This window comes from Diceros bicornis, unplaced genomic scaffold (genome assembly GCF_020826845.1).
Source record: "Diceros bicornis minor isolate mBicDic1 unplaced genomic scaffold, mDicBic1.mat.cur scaffold_200_ctg1, whole genome shotgun sequence".
Taxonomy (NCBI): domain Eukaryota; kingdom Metazoa; phylum Chordata; class Mammalia; order Perissodactyla; family Rhinocerotidae; genus Diceros; species Diceros bicornis.
The window spans coordinates 640,990-660,316 of record NW_026691091.1 but is presented as its reverse complement, the minus strand read 5'-3'; positions in this window follow the sequence as shown (position 1 = coordinate 660,316).

Below are 19,327 nucleotides of genomic sequence, written 5' to 3'. Positions count from 1 at the left end.
GGAGCCTCATAGAAGGAACCCTACCTCTCCTTCCTCTCTGAAGCCCTTCTCCTTGCACAGCTGAGACCTCTGTTTATACTTCACACATCAGAACACCCTTTCTCCATCCCTCCTGCTCTCAGCGTTCATCCTTCACCTCCTCAGGACGATAATAAATGGCCAAGTTAATTGAGACATAATTAACAGCAAAAGGGAGGTCAGAAGTAAAACATCACTCCAGGGATGGAGTCACCACGAGACATTCTTTTCCCAGAGGCAACAAGACAGGCACGAAGAGGAACGGTGGTGACAGAGCAGAGCAGCAGCTGCCTGACGCTCTGCCCCTTCTGACCTAGAGAATTCATGGAGCCTCAGGCCTGACCTGTGAGGGAGGTGGCTGTCCCCATCTCTCATCACAGAGTTCAGATGGAGGGGCCTTGGATGCAGCTCCAGAGTGGTCAGCAGGGGTAAGCACTGGGCCAGCGTTGGGCCACCGCTCTAGGAGGAGGGGACCGCCCCAGAGCAGGGCCTCAAAGGTGGTGAGGATAAAACGGGATGATGCTGGGAAAGGTGCTTGAACAGGTGACTAATATCGTCATGACTCACTAATGTTGGAGGATCTGGTGAAGATTCACGTAGACCTCTGGCCTGTAAGGGAGCTTTGGACCAAAGGTCCATGCAGTCACTGTTGTCACACCAGCATGGACATATTTAAGTCAGGCTCCCATATGTACAACGATACAACGCCTGTATATAGTTAAAACTTCATTTTTATACATCACGTGACAGAATAACTACCACGCAGGCCTGTCCTTTTACACCAGGCCACCCTCAATAATGATATACTATATAGTGAACTGTTACACTTTTCAGTGACCTTTCTCACTTATTGCCCCAGTTTTTCTCCACAATGACCCTCTGAGATGTGGTGGGTAACTATGGGTTCCTCTCATGCATCTGATGAGGAGAGGGGAGCCGGGAGACCTCTGGATGAGCACGTGTTTCCTCCAGTTACTAGTAACGCAGGGTGACTAAAGGCAACTGTTCGCTCCAGCCAACACTGCACACTGCTGCCTTGGGCCTCTCCTTAGTTAAAGGATCTAAGGAAAATTTCACTGGCATAATGTATTTTAACCAAACAGTTGCCAACTAAGCTCGTGTCAAGGATTTGGGGCACTGGGCCAAAAGTAGAAGGAACTGTGTTGGGCTCATCCTCCACCTCCACAACAGAGAAGATTCACGGCTCTGCCCTTGACACATTGCGAGAACCACTTAACTAACTGCTGACTCTGCTAGTTCTAGTTATTTACTTCCCTGTTCAATAGAAGTTGAAAAATCACTTGTGTTATTAATTTGCCTAAAACCTTCCAGCTTCAGAAAATGACTCAAAAGCCATTTTTACAAAGCAAAGCTGGAATTCTCAGGTTTTGCTTTCAGATGACCAGTCATTCCTCAGCGGTTCTCATAAACACTGAGCTTACAATCTTTTTACCTTTCATTTTCTAGATGAGATAAACACATACAGGTTTACTGAATTTCTCTCTCACTACAGAGTCATATATAAAACTACCAAAACAGCCCTTAGTTCCTTTCCTATTTTCAGACAACCAGACGATTACATTTCCCTTTGGGAAAATCCCCATTCATATCAAATGTTTGTTGTCCACTTCTTTTCTGTCAATCAACAATCATTTGTTCGGCTTCTGCTACATGCTCAGCCTGCGGTGGGTAGTAGGTGGAGACACCTGATTTATGTAGCCTTTCTTGAGTGCTGGGCCTCAGCAGGCTTATACTTCATCTAAAGAAAGCATTGGCCTCAAGAAATAATGAATATATCAGTGGATAGCCTATATTCTGTAACTGCATGGAATTATGTGGCGTCCGTGGGCATCCCGAGACAGAGACTAACAGGAGGAGGAGGGGACACGAGGATGGAAGTGCTGAATAAGAGAGAAGGATGGGACGTACACTTCAGGCAAGGGGGCCACATCTGTGGCTGTTTTGAAGACCATGAGTAGCCTGGACTGATTCAAAAAGGCAGATGATAGGGAGCCATTGAAGTTTCATCTGCAAGATGAACAAGGTGTTTACAGACATTGTTTTGCAAGGCTAGAAGGGAACAGAGAATTAGACTTGAGTCCTGAACTGGATGGGAGGAGGGTATAGTCAAAGTATTTGGCAGTGGGATAGATCTAGGGACAGAAAGTGACTCTCTCATCCCCTGCCAGTGGGGGAACTCAGGGAGAACAAGAGGACCCAAAAGGATGTCTGGAGTGTGAAAGGGAGGGGGAAGAAACATACTGATTCAGAGCAGTATCACTGTGGAAGCAGTCCCACAGTATGATTACGATGTCCTTCAAGGATTCTTGACTCCCCAGGATAGCATCGTTTCTCTCCTAAGGCGGCAAGAAATATCTTGATAACCCCATCGAGGTCATATTCTTTTTAATGGGGGCCCACGGCTGGTGGGAGGTGTACCATGGACTGTAATGTGAATGTAAAATGTGCCCTCCCTCACGGAAGAGGTGCACTTCCAGGTAGTCCTGAGCTGTTAGAACCATTCTGCATGAGTACAACCCACCCTGTTTCAAAAAACACCACTCCAGCCAGCTTCTTCTCTAATCTTGGGAGGTGGGCTAGAGACTTGGAGAGGTTCCCCCCGGGATCCTTCCAGGGCCTGGCTACAGTCTCTGCTTCCCCCCTCCACTGACCCCTCCACAGTGTCCATCAGGAGTTACAGCTCCACGTGGGGCCTCACCAGGACCAGGGCAGGGGCACAGGTAGGAAAGCTTCTGTCTCATCACTTCCTGCTCATGGCATACAAACACCATGGTTTAAACCAAATCGAGGGTTTTGTTTTGAAACCATGGATATTAAAATATGTTGTCTCAGATGGGAGAGATGTTTACAAGCCCTGCTGTTCCTGTCAATCAAATGAAAATGAAAACACAACATACGAAAATCTATGGGTTGCAGCAAAAGTGGTACTAAGAGGGAAGTATATAGCAATACAGGCCTACCTCAAGAAAGAAGAAAAATTTCAAAGTGACAAACTATTGCTAAACTAAAAAGAACAAGAAAAAGAACAAATGAAGCCCAAAGTCAGTAGAAGAAAGGAAGTAATAAAAATGAGAGCATAAATAAATAAAAATAGAAACTACAAAGGCAACAGAGAGGATTAGTGAAGCTAAGAGCTATCTCTTTGAGAGATAAACAAAATTGACAAATCCTTAGCCAGACTCACTAAGAAAAAAAGAAGGCTCAAATAAATAAAATCAGAAATGAAAGAGCAGAAATTACAACAGATACCTCAGAAATACAAAAGATTTTAAGAGAATACTGTGAAAAGCTATATGTCAACAAATTGGATAATTTTGAAGAAATGGATAAATTCTTAGAATCATACAACTTCCCAAAAATGAATCAAGAAGAAATAGAGAATCTGAACAGACAAATCACTAGTGAAGAGACTAAAACAGTAATCAAAAAACTCCCAAGAAACAAAAGTCCAGGACTAGATGGCTTCTCTGGTGAATTCTAGCAAACATTCAAAGAAGATTTAATACCTATACTTCTCAAACTCTTTCAAAAAATTGAAGAGGAAGCGATGTTTCCTAATTCATTTTACAAGGCCAACATTACCCTGATACCAAAACCAGACAAGGACAACCCCAAAAAGGAACATTACAGGCCAATATCATTGATGAACACAGATCCAAAACTCCTCAACAAAATATTAGGAAAACAAATACAACAATACATTAAAAGGATCATACACCATGATCAAGTGGGATTTATTCCAGGGAAGCAGGGATGGTTCAACATCTGCAAATCAATCAACATGATGTACCACATTAACAAATGAAGAATGAAAATCACATGATCATCTCAATAGATAAAAATAAAGCATCTGACAAGATGCACCATCCACTTATGATAAAAATTCTCAATAAAATGGGTATAGAAAGAAAGAACTTCAACATAATTAAGGCCATGTACAACAAACCCACAGCCAACACGATACTCAATGGTGAAAAACTGAAAGGTATCCCTCTAAGAGCAGGAACAAACAAAGATGTGCACTCTCACCACTCTTATTTAACATAGTATTACAAGTCCTAGCCAGAGAAATTAGGCAAGAAAAAGAAATAAAAAGGATCCAAATCGGAAAGGAAGAAGTAAAACTGTCACTATTTGTGGATGACATGATTTTATATATAGAAAACCCTAAAGAATCCACCAAAAAACTATTAGAAATAATTAACAAATACAGTAAAGTTGCAGGGTACAAAATCAACATACAAAAATCAGTTGTATTTCTATACACTAACAATGAACTAACAGAAACAGAAATCAAGAATACAATCCCATTTACAATCGCAACAAAAAGAATAAAATAGTAGGAATAAATTTAACCAAGGAGGTGAAAGACCTAAACACTAAAAACTATAAGACATTATTGGAAGAAATCAAAGACGACATAAAGAAATAGAAAGATATGCCATGTGCATGAATTGTAGGAATAAATGCAGTTAAAATGTCCATACTACCTAAAGCAATCTAGAGACTCAATGCAATCCCAATCAGAATCCCAATGACATTCTTCACAGAAATAGAACAAATAATCCTAAAATTTATACGGAACAAAAGACCCTGAATAGCCAAGCACTGAGAAAAAAGAACAAAGTTGGAGGTGTCACACTCCCTGACTTCAAAAGGTACTACAAAGCTATAGTAATCAAAACAGCATGGTACTGGCAGGAAAACAGACACACAGATCTATGAAACAGAACTGAGAGCCCAGAAATACCACACATCTATCGACAGCTAATCTTTGACAAAGGAGCCAAGAACACACAATGGAGAGAGGAAAGTCTGTTCAATAAATGGTGCTGGGAAAACTGGACAGCCACATGCAAAAGAATGAAAGTGGACCATTATATTACACCATATACAAAAATTAATTCAAAATGGACTAAATTTAAGACCTGAATGTAAGACCTCGAATCTAAGACATGAAACCATAAAACTCCTAGAAGAAAACACAGGCAGTGTGCCCTTTGACATGGGTCTTAGGAGTATCTTTTTGAATACCATGTCTCCTCAGGCAAAGGAAACAAAAGGAAAAATAAACAAATGGAAATACATGAAACTAAATAGCTTCTGCACGGCAAAGGAAACCATCAGCAAAATGAAAAGACAACCCACCAATTGGGAGAAGATATTTACAAATCATATATCCAATAAGGAGTTGATATCCAAAATATATAAAGAATTCATACAGCCCAACAACAGAAAAACAAACCACCTGATCAAAAAATGGGCAGAGGATCCAAACATCCATGTTTCCAAAGAAGACATACAGATGGCCAGCAGGTACATGAAAAGATTTCAATATCAGTAATTACTAAGGAAATGCAAATCAAAACCACAATGAGACATCACTCCATGCCCATCAGAATGGCTATTGTTAAAAAGACAAGAGGGGCTGGCCCGGTGGTGCAGTGGTTAAGTGCGCGCGCTCTGCTGTGGCGGCCCGGGGTTCGCCGGTTCAGATCCCGGGCACACACCGACGCACAGCTTGCTAAGCCATGCTGTGGCGGCGTCCCATATAAAGCAGAGGAGGATGGGCATGGATGTTAGCCCAGGGCCAGTGTTCCTCAAGAAAAAAGGAGAGGATTGGCATTGGATGTTAGCTCAGGGCTAGTTCTCCTCACAAAAAAAAAAAAAAAGACAAGAAACAACAAGTATTGGAGAGGATATGGAGAAAAGGGAACTCATACACTGCTGGTGGGAAAGTAAATTGGTGCAGCTACTGTGGAAAACAGTATGGAGATTCTTCAAAAAATTAAAAATAGAACTACCATATGATCCAGCTATTCCACTTCTGGGTATTCGTCCAAAGAATATGAAAACACTAATTCAAAAAGATATATGCACCCCTATGTTCATTGCAGCATTACTCACAATTGCCAAGACTTGGAAACAACATAAGGGCCCATGAACGAATGAATGGATAAAGTAGATGTGGTATATATACACGACAGAATACTACTCACTCATACAAATGATGAAATCTTGCCATTTGTGACAAAATGGTTGGACCTTGAGGATATTATGCTAAGTGAAATAAGTCATACAGAGAAAGCCAAGTACCTTACAATTTCACTCATATGTGGAAGATAAACACACAGATACAGAGAACAGATTGGTGGTTACCAGAGGGGAAAGGGGTGGGGGGAGGGTGAAAGGGGTAAAAGGGCACAATTGTATGGTGATGGATAGCATCTAGACTTTTGGTGGTGAACACAATGTAGTCTATACAGAAGTTGAAATATAAGGATGTACACCTGCAATTTATATGATGTTATAAACCAATATTACCTCAATAAAAAAAATTTTTTCTTAATCAAGTAATATATTCCCAAATCTTGGCTAAGGCCTGTAACAATATGTTTAGATCGAGTATGTCTTAGGGAAGGACAGTTTTTAGAAAGTGATTATCGGGGCCGGCCCCATGGCTTAGCGATGAAGTGCGCGCGCTCCGCTGCTGGCGGCCCGGGTTTGGATCCCGGGCGCGCACCGACGCACCACTTCTCCAGCCATGCTGAGGCCGCGTCCCACGTACAGCAACTAGAAGGATGTGCAACTATGACATACAACTATCTACTGGGGCTTTGGGGGAAAAAATAAATAAAATTATAAAAAAAAAAAGAAAATGATTATCATTTTTATGATTTTTATATAAGTGTAAACTTAAACTGTTTTATCTTATAATCCCTTGCCGCATTCTCATTAGCTAATGAACACTATAGAATATAAAATATTTCACTGAGAAACAGAAAAGCATTGTGTAAGTAGAGACTTTTTAATGAAAAGCAATTTAGTCACAGCGACAGTCTTAAAATGCTACAATGCTGCAGTAAACATCAAATCTTAATCAGTTCTTGTTAGGATAAACTTCTAGAATAGAAATTATTACATTAAAGAGTGTATGGTAAAAGAAACCTTGATATAGCCTAATGAAGAAACATTATATAGACATTTAAAATAATATTTTATAGAAATAATATGAAGAATAACTATGATAGTATAAATAAATGTTAGTGAACGCAAAACTGAATATCCAATAATGGCTGTAACCACATAATAAGAAAGCCTATGCACAGTAATAGCCAAAATGTTGAAAACATAATGTTTTCCTCCAGACTTTTCAGGATTTTTCACATTCTCTTTGACGAGAAATTAATATTATTTATAAAATGAGTTATTTGGAATAAAATAAAAATAGCAATATTTATTTAGCTCTTATAATGAGTCAGACATTTTGTTAAGAGCTCTACACACATTATCATTTAATCATATATGACTACCATGAGTTAGGAATTATTATCCCTATATAATAGACGAAAAAAGTGAGGTGTAAAGAGATTAATTAAATTGTCCAAGGTCACACAGTTAAGAAATAGAAGAGATTGGTTTTATAGCTAGGCCTATATGATGGAAAGCTACTTTCGTGTATCACCTTCTTAAAAATAAAAATTTATTATATATATATGTGGTATTCTTTAATCTTCAGGAAAATAATTTGTGGAAAATTTCATGGACCTGTATTTTCACAAAACAAAGTACGAAATCTCCTTTTCTCCATTAATTTGAAAAATGAGAGACCAACAAGTATATATGTTTTTAGCCCAGATCTCTATAAATCTGTACATGATTTAGTAAATAAGTACTGACATTCATCCTAAATTTAGAACCTTTGCAGCTTGGAAAATAAGCTCTTATGATTAAAAAGAATTCCTTTCTTATTGGCCTTTTCTCCAAAGACTGTCAAAGTAGATCAATCCATTTTAATTGACATATGAAATGTGCTAGTCTACTTCTCAGATTTAAAGTTTGGGTTCACTGAAAACGACAAATGTGAAACAATTCTTTCAAGGATGCTTCAACACACATGATCTGATCTATCATGATAATTATGCCATAAATGTAAAATACTGCTTCAAGTAGCTGACCAAAATTACTCATATTGTGTTCACCAGTATGATGGCAAAAATACATGGAACTCTCTAAGAACCTTATGAGAGAACGTCACACCTCAGGGAAGAAGGGGCTCCCAAGGCCCAGTCCTCTGGTTTAGAAGAGGGCAGCTCTTTACAATATGGCTCATTAAATAAGAGGGGGTTAGAATAGGACTAAATAGGATAGGTTTTTCATCAAAGTTCAACAGACCTTTAAAAACTGTTAATAGATTCAAAATAAGAACAAAAAGGGGGAAGGAAATAGGGAAGTCCCAGGTAAGTTTCTAGATTTATTTATATTTATGAATAAATATGATTTTTTTTCTCAGAGTAAAATGCCAGGAATATAGGCAGGCTCAGTGGGTTGGACCAGAGCAGGGGCACAAATTGAGACCTGTAGTAGATTCGGTAAAACAATACTAGATCATAATATTCCTTGTACATCTTTATTCTGGACCATAAACCTTGCTTTCTTATTTGAATCTGTTGTTCCTCTTTTACATTTCAGCCATAACTATAAGAAGTCTTCATCTTGTACGTGAAATATTTCATTATATCTCATGCCTATTATTGGAACTTCTAATTTTAATAAGTTCAGTGGGTTAATTAGAAGGATGCTATTAAATGTCTTTAAGCTCATTTTTTTTTTACTTCCAATTTAACTTTTCTCAGTTCTGGATATTTCTGATCAAGGCATTTAATCTTCATTGGCTCTGGTATAAATACTAGTTGACAGGAGACTTTCATTTCCCTTAAAGACTGCAGACAGTATTACCTGAAAAGAACCTCTGTGTAGCTGTCGCATATGCAGCCTAGGCTTTCAGAAGCGGTTCTGATGCCTTAACTATTTTATTCTGTTTTATTATGATAATCATAAGAATGTCTGTTCAGTGCTCAAATTCACTCCCATGCCTATAGATAAATTTGGCTTTCTGGTTCCTCAAAAACACTTTCTTTCTTTGCCAAACTAATGAAGTAGATGTTTTCTTTTAACTCTTTAAGTAGAAATTATGTCTCAAATGGGTTAAACTATTTGAGAGCATTAGAACGAAGTGAACCAAATAAAACTGAGCCACGTGCAAAATTTACTTAAATGGTCAAAGATTAATAAACCTTTAAGAACTGTGAATAGATTTGAAACAAGAATAAAAGAGGGACATCGGTATAGGTTCATGTTGCAGGATTGCTATATAACAAATCTACTAAATTAGGAGAGGTTTATACCCTTTCTTGGATTGCAGCAAACTCACTTCCTGAGCAGACGGTCTTCCACCATTTAATCGCTCTTTAACTCCCTACAATCTGCCTTCTGGGCACACTATCCACTAAAATCACTCAAAGGTCACCAACAACCTGGATCATGGAAGCCAGCAACAGAAGTGCTAGAAAGAGATTTACGAATCAAACCCAGCCAAATAATTTTATGGATTAGAGAACTACACTCCAGATACATTAGGAGACCTTCCCCAGATTACACTGCGGGTGAATCGTGCGAGGTCTGAAGACCAGCACCTGAATTTCTGCCAGTGCTGTGCTGTTCCTCCCAGCCAACAAGGTAGTCAAAAGCCTTCTTGAATCACCGTCTCAAAGTCAAAATTCTCCACACTTTCACATCCACTGACACTGTTTTACCTTCTCACTAGACTCCTTTGTCCTGCCCTCCTTGAACATCCCTTTACTCCATCATCTGCATTACCCACACTCTGGCAAAGAACTAAGCCTCAACCCTGGCCTCCCAAGAACTTTCTGCTCATCGTTTCAAATTCTACCATAAGCCATGTTCAATAGCAACACAACCTTGTACCTTTTCTTTTCATTAACTACTGGGCACCTCGATTAACTACCACGTCTGCATTGGAACTATCAAAATGCAAATATTAATAATAGCTAACATTTGTTGAGTGCTTAACTACAAACTAGGAGCTGTTTTAAGCTCTTTACCTGTATTAATTCATTTAATCCTCACAACTCTTGAGTATTATTCTGATTTTACATGCGAGGAAACTAAGGCATAACAGAGGTTAACCAACTTGCCCAAACTTGGATTCAAACCCATATACTGTGCCTCCAGAGGCTGTGCTCTACACTGTTTTGCTAGGCAGAAGGTCTAGCAATATGGAATCTCTCCTATTTATATTCTTGAATATTAACACAGCATTTTCATATCATAGTGGTTTTTTTTCTGTGACTCGTCCTTTGATGTTAGAATGGCTTATTTATGTAAAAATTCTGTTGCATTCAACATCAATTTCAAGAAACAACATCAAATTTTCTCAAGTTGGTTTAAAAATGAAGAAAAGAAACCCAATTCCTGGCTGGTCTTATGCTACTGCCTGTTAAATATGTTAGTTTCAGACAGAATCCTGCAAACATTTAAAAAGGTATGAAGTGTGTTTTCCTATTTAACCACTAATCTTCTGTATTTTGATTAGTATAATACACATTTCAAAAGAAAGTCCATTTGCTCTACAACTCCAGAAACCTACCCCTGGTTGCTATAAATGGATGTCCTCTGTAGGGTCACCTTATCCCCAGTGGACAACTGCAATGTAGAATACAAAGAATCAGTGAAATGTACATGGTCTGCTGCTTACACTTTCTGCACCAGTCAAATCTCTTCCAGATATGAATGAGCAGCAAAGGCTGGAAACAAACACAGCCTTCAAGAAACCATTATCTGATGTTAACATGGCAGAGTCACTGCAGTGCGAACAACGAAAGTCTCATCGACAGATAATCAGTAGGTAGTCAGCACCAGAATTACTGAGGCAACAGAAAACGATGAACATCTACCGACAACAAGTTAGGGTGAAAGGAGAGGGAGAGTAAACACTCAAAGAAGCTTGCTAGCCTCCTGAAAGTGTTTTCCTTTGGACAAGGAAGAAGAAAATCCCTAATAAAATTACTAATTATTAGACTGTGGACTTGGTCTCATCCTAGTGCTAATAGGGAAGAAGAAAGAAGCTAACAGACCCTTTTAACATGATCAACCCCATGAGGTGACATCTCTGCATCTAATTCTTCAGATCATTTCCACAGCCCTCTCAGTGTGCTAAGGCACAGGTGCAACTATTTTTCTGTGATGTAATATTGAGCCAGCCTGTTCAGTTAATAAGCTATTTCCTTTGTTAATTCCTCCACACCATTACAAAAATCATTGCTTCCAAATGCTTGACATCCCCTCCCCCTTTCCTTCTTCAGGTAACTCCTTCATATTGGTTATGCCACTTGACAACTGTGTGACCTTGGAAAAATTACTTAACCCTTCTGAGACTCACATTAGTTATTTGCAAAATGGGTATAATAATATATATTTCAGAAAAGTGTTAAAATCAGATATAATACATACAATACATATAAAATACCCATACCGTAGGAGCACAATCAATAGTGGCGATTCTTATTTCTCTCATTTCCTTTCTCTTGCCCTGACAAATACCAGACTAGGCTGATAGAACACAAAGAAGAATAAGACACATTCTCTACCGTGAGGAGCCTTGCCAGGCCACAACTACGACAGTGTGACAAGTGTTGTAACATGGAGTGCGTAAAGAGCTATAGGAAAGCAGGCTTAGTGGCACAGCTGCCAAACCCACATGACTTGTTTCCAGGGAGTTGTTTATAGGATGATTGGATAATATGGTCTTTTGTATAATTTATCTTCTCTAAATCAAATGTGACATAGGAAAGTGGGAGCAAGAAGAGCAGGCATTGTTACCCTATTTATAAGAATAAAGGACAGACTAATTAACAGGTTGGGGTTAATTATTTTCTTTCAAATATTTCTTTATCAGATAATATGAATAATTTTGGCGTTTAATTTACTTGGTTTGCATCTACTTGGGGTCATCACAACTGTTTAATGAACATTTACTCTGCTTAAATCCCAGTGTTAGGTTTATCAGCCCAGATCTGTGGAGCATAGAGGGTAGCTGGAGAACAAAACACTCACAGAAACAATGAGATAAGACTCAAGCAAAGGAGGTAAGGCTTAGGTTTCTAGTTCCAGAGAGCAAAGTGAGCACATGCACTCAATTCTCATTCCTCCTCAGACCCCACAGAAATGACCATAAAGATGTTAATAATAAATAAAAAAAACTAATGCCACAGCAATGAAGAGAAAACATCAAATAAGATATTTCAGCACATTTCTAGTATAAGAGACGGCAAATGGAAGTGCATTAATGCATAAAGCAGAGCAGAGGAAGCCCATATATGCCAAACTATACCACTTAGAGTATCACCAAAATGCTGCCACAGGTGTGGGAGTTGATCCACCGAATAGAGGGGCCCCAGAGGGGCACCTGGTTTGCAGGCACAATGGAGGGCAGATGGGAGAAGTGGGGTGTGACACAGAACTGATGAAAGGCCACAGTGGCCAGCCTCATGCCCCACACAGAGAACCACAGTCAGCAATAAAACCAAGTTTTTCTCTTAATATACTGAACAAACTGACTGGCGCAAGTTAATGCTTCCAGTGTAGGCAAGAGCCTCCTCAAAGTTTCCCCTTCACATTCTGGCATTTGGCAAGAATGATGAGGGTCTGAACCCTGAGAGACAAAACTCCTAATCCCATCTCCCTCACCTCTTGTTGAGGTGGTGTGGGGGCAGACCACTTAAGACACTGAGACACTTAAGTGAGACCACGTAAGATACAATCAGATCATCCATCACATTAATATGACTGGATAAATGAAGATCATCAGGTAGGTGACAAAATAACCAGCAGGAAGAAAGAGAAACATCACATTAATGAAACACAAAAATTACCTTGGATATTACATTTAGTGAAATAAGCTAGACACAGAAAGGTAAATATTGTATAATTTCACTTATATGAGGTACCTAAAATGGGCAAATTCATAGAGACAGAAGACAGAATAGAGGTTATCAAGAGCTGGAGCGTGGGGAGAAGGGGGAGTCATTGTTTAAGGGGTAGAGAGTTTTTGTTGGGAATGACGAAAAGGTTTTGGGTATAGACAGTGGTGATGGTTACACAACATTGTAAATGCATTTAATGCCAACGAACTGTACACTTATGAATGGTTAAAATGGTAAATATTATGTTATGTATATTTTGCCACAATAAAAAAAAAGAAAAAAATTACTCTGGAGATTTAACAAATGGCACTTTGACAACTGGATATTCACATGCAAAGAACCAAGTTGGATCCCTACCTCACACTATATACATAAATTAACTCAAAATGGATCAGAGACCTAAACATAAGAGCTAACCCTATAAAATTCTTAGAAGAAAATATCAGCATAAATCTTCATCACCCTGGATTAGGCAATGGTTTCTTAGATATGACAGCAAAAACACAAGCAACCAAAGAAAAAACATATAAATTAGACTTCATCAAAATGGAAAACTTCTGTGCTTCAAATGACACCATCAAGAAAGTGAAATGACAGTCTACCAAATGGCATAAAAAATTTGCAGATCATATAAGGAACTCATATTCAGAATACATAAAGAACTCTTACAATACAATAATAAAAAGACAAATAACCCAATTAAAAAATGACACTGTATCTTAACAGACATTTCTCCAAATAACATAAATACAAATTGCCAATAAACACATGAAAAGATGCTCAACAACATTAGTAACCAGGGAAGGCAAAAAAAAAAAACCCACAATGATATACCACTTCTCACCCATTAGAATGGCTATAATCAAAAAGACAGATAATCACAAGTATGGACAAGAATGTAGAGAAATTGGAACCCTCATAATTTGCTGGTAGGAATACAAAATAATGCAGTCACTTTGGAAAACAGACTGGCAGTTCCTCAAAATGTTAAACATAGAGTTAGCATATGACTCAGCAATTCCATAATGTCCAAGAAAAATGAAAACATGTCACACAAAAACTTGTACACAAAATTTCATAGCAGCAATATTCATAATGGCCAAAAGTGGAAACCACCCAAATGTCCATCACCTGATGAATGGATAAATAAAATATGGTGTACACATACAATGGAATGTTACTTTGCCCTAAAAAGGAATGAAGTACTGATACATGCTACAACACTGATGAATTTTGAAAACATTATGGGAGTAAAAAAAGCCAGTCACAAAATATCACATATATGAAACCATTTATATGCTATGTCCAGAATAGGAAAACCCACACAGACACAAAGTAGATTAGTAGTTGCCTCGGGCTAGGGTAGGGAGAGAGAGAAAGGTTGAGGAAAGTGGAGAGTGACTGTTAAAGGGTACAGGGTTTCTTTTGGGGGTGATGAAAATGTTCTAAAATTGATTGTGATGAATATACTAAAAATTATTGAATTGTACACCTTAAATTAGTGACTTGTATAGGATGTAAATTATATTCCAATAAAGCTTTTATTAAAAAAAAAGTTCAATAAATGATAGCTGTTATTGTTTTATACAATTACTCTGGAGAAAAAAGATGTTTCAAGAACAGAAGAAATCTTAACTCCAAATTTTACTTACAGAAAGACTTACAGAGAGAAAGTATCTATTGAAAAAAGGGAAATGGGAACAAGATGCGTAGACTCAGTTTTCCCTCCTACTCTAATTACAATTTTTTACCCTGGAAATAATCAATGGATAACAATTAAAGGACTCTGAAAGCTGGAAAGAAGAAGGTAGACTGGACTGGCTAAGAACCTCAGGACTTGAAGAATGGCAATACAGTGCGATTCCTGAGATCCCACATATGCTGGGCTGAGCACCAGGGAATCCTGCAGCCTGACACAACAGGCATAGACAAAAAAATAAACAAACACAAAAACAATAAAAGTCTGTTCTCTCTGGCGAAAGGACTGGGAAACAGGAAGCACAACAGAGACCAAGTGGGGACCCCAACCCTAGTTCCTCAACTGAGATACTTGTTGGCCAATTTGCCTTTAGCAGCAACTGCAAAGCCCTAATGGGCCCACCCAACCTCTGCTTCACAACCAGGGCACTGGTGGGCCAATACAACTGTAGCATCAGCAAAGAAGCCCCAGTGAGCTGTCCAGATCCCTGTTTGGCAAACCAGGCTTCAGTAGGCAGTCCAATTCACCTGCAGGAGCGGCAGTAAAGTTCCAAGAGCCAGCTCAACCCCTACTTCAGAACCAGGGCACCAGCAGGCAGTCTGATCCACCAGCAGCAGCAGCTCCACAGCAGTGACAAGCCTACCCAGCCCCAGTGCCACACCTGGGAACCAGTGAGTGGGCCGATCCACCCACACCAGCTCAGGCTGGTGTCAGGCCAGAGAGAAATGGCGTATTACCTATAGAAGAACACAAATTTGAATCGACAAGGGATTTTTCATCTGAAACTACAGAGGCCAGAGGAAGTGGTACAATAATTCTTAGTGCTGAAAGAAAACAACTGCCAATCAGGAGTCCTGTATATAACAAAAGTATCCTTCAGGAATGAAGGGGAAATAAAGACACTATCAGACAATGGAAAACTAATAAGTTCGTTAGCAGACCTACTTATAAATAATATCAAGAGAAAGCTATCTAAACAGAAAGAAAAGGATAAAATGTGGTATATACATACAATGGAATGTTATTTGGCTGTAAAAAGGAATGAAGTACTAATATATGCTACCAGATTGATGAATTTTGAAAACATTATGCAAGTGAAAAAAGCCAGTCACAAAATACCACATATTATATGAAACCATTTTTCCAGAAAGCTGAGACATTCAGAAAGGAAAGAATAATGGAATGGTAAAAGTTGAGATAAGCAGAACAGACTCTCCTTTACCTCATGAGTTTCTTTAATCAAATTTTATGGTTGAAGCAAAAATTTTCACACAACCTGATGTGCTGCTCAATTAATGCAGAGGAAATACTTAAGAAAATTATGCTTAAAAAGTGAAAAAGGGAAAGAAAACTAAACGGAAGTAAAGTTTCTACACTTCACTTAAAGTGGTAAAATGTTGATACAGTAGAGTTTTGATAATCTAAGTATGTATATGGTAATTCCTAGAGCAACTACTAAGAAAATTTAAGAAAGCAATACACTAAAAAACATTATAAATAAATCATAATGGAATTCTAAGAAACGTCAAATAAGCCACAAGATATCCTTCAGTGGGTGAATGGTGAAACGATGGTATAGTGATACCATGAAATACTACTAAGCAATAAAAAGGAACAAACTTCATAACACGCAGCAATTTGTATCAGTCTCATGGGAATTATGCTGAGTGAAAAAAAACAATTCCAAAAGGTTATATATCATATAGTTCCATTTATATAACATTCCTGACATGACAAAATTATAAAATGGAGAACAGATTAGTGGTTGTCTGGGGTTAAAACTGGGGGTGAGGGAGTGGGTGTGGTTAAAAAGGGGTAACACAAGGAAGCCTTATTATGATACGGTGATGGTACAATTAAGTATCTTGACTATGATGGAGGTTACAGAAAGCTACACATGTGATTAAAATGGTCAGAGCTCTACACACACACACATACACACACACGAGTGTATGTATAACTGGTTAAATCTGAATAAGCTTTATAGACTGTACCACTGTCAATTTTCTGGTTTTCTGTTGTACTATGTAATATAAGGCATTAACATTGTGGAGGCTGAGTGAAGGATTCACAGGCCCTCCCTGGACATTTCTTTGCAATTTCTTGTGGATCTGTATTTATTTCAAAATAAAAAGTTAAAAAAAGTTTTTATTCAATTGATACCTCAAAAATTTTTGACTCTCCAAATTTGTAGTAATTGTGACAATAATTTTAAATAAAAACTAGAAAGCTATGAAAATGAGAACAAGAATGAGCTATTAGATATTAAAATGTGACTGAAAAAAAATTCAACAGAAGAGCTGGAACAAAAAGTTAAGGAAGATTCCCTGAATGTAGAGCAAAAAAAAACACAAAGAAATAGAAACCATATGAAAAAAAAGAAGAGATTCAGAGGATCACTCCTTTAGGTCTAAGATCTCACTAATAAGAGCACTAATAGAAAGAATAGAGAAAATAAAGAAAAGGAAATTATCAAAGATATAATTTAAGAAAATTTCCCACAACTGAAGAAAGTCACAAAATGAAAGGGGCAACCAAATGCCAAGCAAAATAAATGAAAATAAGATTCATACAAAAACAGGTTCCCATGAAATTTTAGGACATCAAAAATAAGGACAAGTTCCCAAAAGGAGATGACCCAAAAAATGTAGTTTTATTACATCGTTTAAAGTTATAAAGGTGATAAATAAAAGAACTAAAAATAACTACTAAATATTGGGAGATTAAGATGGAAGGGAGGTTGGGGTATACAAGTGATCTTTCCAAAACAAAGAAACAACAGATACTGTGTAAAGGTAAAACATCAAGCACAGGAGTTACATCTACATTATTCAGAAATTTGGAGACAGAGGTGAAAACAGATATAGATTTAAAAAAGGCTTTTCTAGAGATGGAGAAATGGTGGAATGGTTAATACTCCCAATGGATTGTAATGCAATTGCACTGTAATCTTATCTGTATTATTTCACATTTTACAATATGCATTTATGTAACTTTTTTTTTTGGTGAGGAAGATTGGCCCTGAGCTAACACCTCTTGCCAATCTTCCTCTTATTGCTTGAGGAAGCATGGCCCTGAGCTAACATCTGTGCCCGTCTTCCTCTATTTTGTATGTGGGTCACTGCCACAGCATGGCTTGATGTGTGGTGTAGGTCCGTGCCCAGGAGCTGAACCTGTGAACCCAGGCCACCAAAGCAGAGCGTGCAAACTTAAGTACTATGCCACCAGGCCGGCCCCTGCGTTTATATAACTTTTATATGTAGTCAAAGAAAAAGGCACTGCATGGGGCTTGGATTTTAAGGATTCTGACTCAAAAAGAGGCCAGGGTTTCAGGATGAAGGTTGCACTAAGTGTGGAGGTCTGGGAGTGGTTGAGGGCAGGGTGTGATATTAGATCAACAATTCTGCGAAGGAAGAGCAGGGAGAAATTTGGAGAAATTGCAGGATATAGGTGAAAAACAAGGAACTGAGGTGACCGTGTGGGGCCTCGAATGTCGGGATATGGAGTTTAGAATCTATCGTGTAGGTAGCAGAGAGTCAGGGAAGGTTTTAAGCAGAAAATAACATGAATGCACCCACGCTTTATAAGATCATGTGTTCTCAAGCACAGATGATAAACAGGAGGAGAGACTGGAGACAAAGAGATTATAGTAATCATCCCATTGAGCAGTAATAAAGTCTGAGTGGTACATGGCAGTGCGGATGAATATGAAGAGACAAATGTGGATGTTACTGCGAAGGCAAAGCCAATATGACAATCAACTGAATACAGAAGCTACTGGTGTGAGAAGAGACTACTGCAGTCCTTTCTTATCCAAGATAGGGACTGTGGAAAGAGGGGCAGGTTTGAAAAGAGAAGACAACAAATTTGGCATTAGAAATGTTGGCTTTTACTTCTTTTTAAATTTTTTAAACCACTGTATTGAGAAATATGCACATACAAAAAGCTGTGCATATTTAATGTATACAACTTGATGAGTTAGAAATAAGTATACAACCAGAAACATCGGGTTTTAAATACTAGATCTGTGGAGAGATGATTACCAGGTAGTTGGAAATTCAAGTTTAAATATTAGGAAAGAATCACAATTAGAGAAACAGATTTAGAGATATCTGCATGAGAAGTCCACTTCAGGACCACTAGGACAGGTCCTGAAGCTACAAAAATGAATAAAACATAGTTTCTTATCTCTAGGAGTTTACATTCGAAGACCTCCAAAAGGTTTTTTTCTTTTTTGGTCAGAATCTCATAATACGTTCAAGTATATCTGCTATTGCTTACAATGCTTTTCTTTCTACTTCTCTAAACTTTACTTACAAAATGGGATTTGTTTTATTCTCTAACTAACATCAAGAGGAAACAGCAATTTCTGACTAAAGAGTGAGTAGTGAGAAGGGTTACCCTAGATGATACCACACTTCTCCAACCTCAGTCTTACCCCCAGGTACAAAAGTATTCCCTTTTCCTGAAATGAATTTGCTACGGGTATTGTTAAGAAAATCAACAGTTCTCAATTTAGTCCTCAACGTTTTGGGTTTGCAATGTGCCAATAGCCCTATGCAAACTTGAAGGAATGGACCTTTCTACAGTGCTAGCACACTCCCTGCTTTCTGGATTCTGGAAACTTCCTTCTGCCATAAACCCTTCTGTGAAGGAATGAGTTGATTCGGCAGGTCTGTGTTGTTCAAACCCTGAACATTCCCAAGAAAGGCATGTTTTCAGGATGGGCCCTTGGCCGGCTTCTTGGAATGTTCTGTCAGATAAGAAAGAGTGTTTTGCATGCCTGAGGCCTTGGGCCACAGCT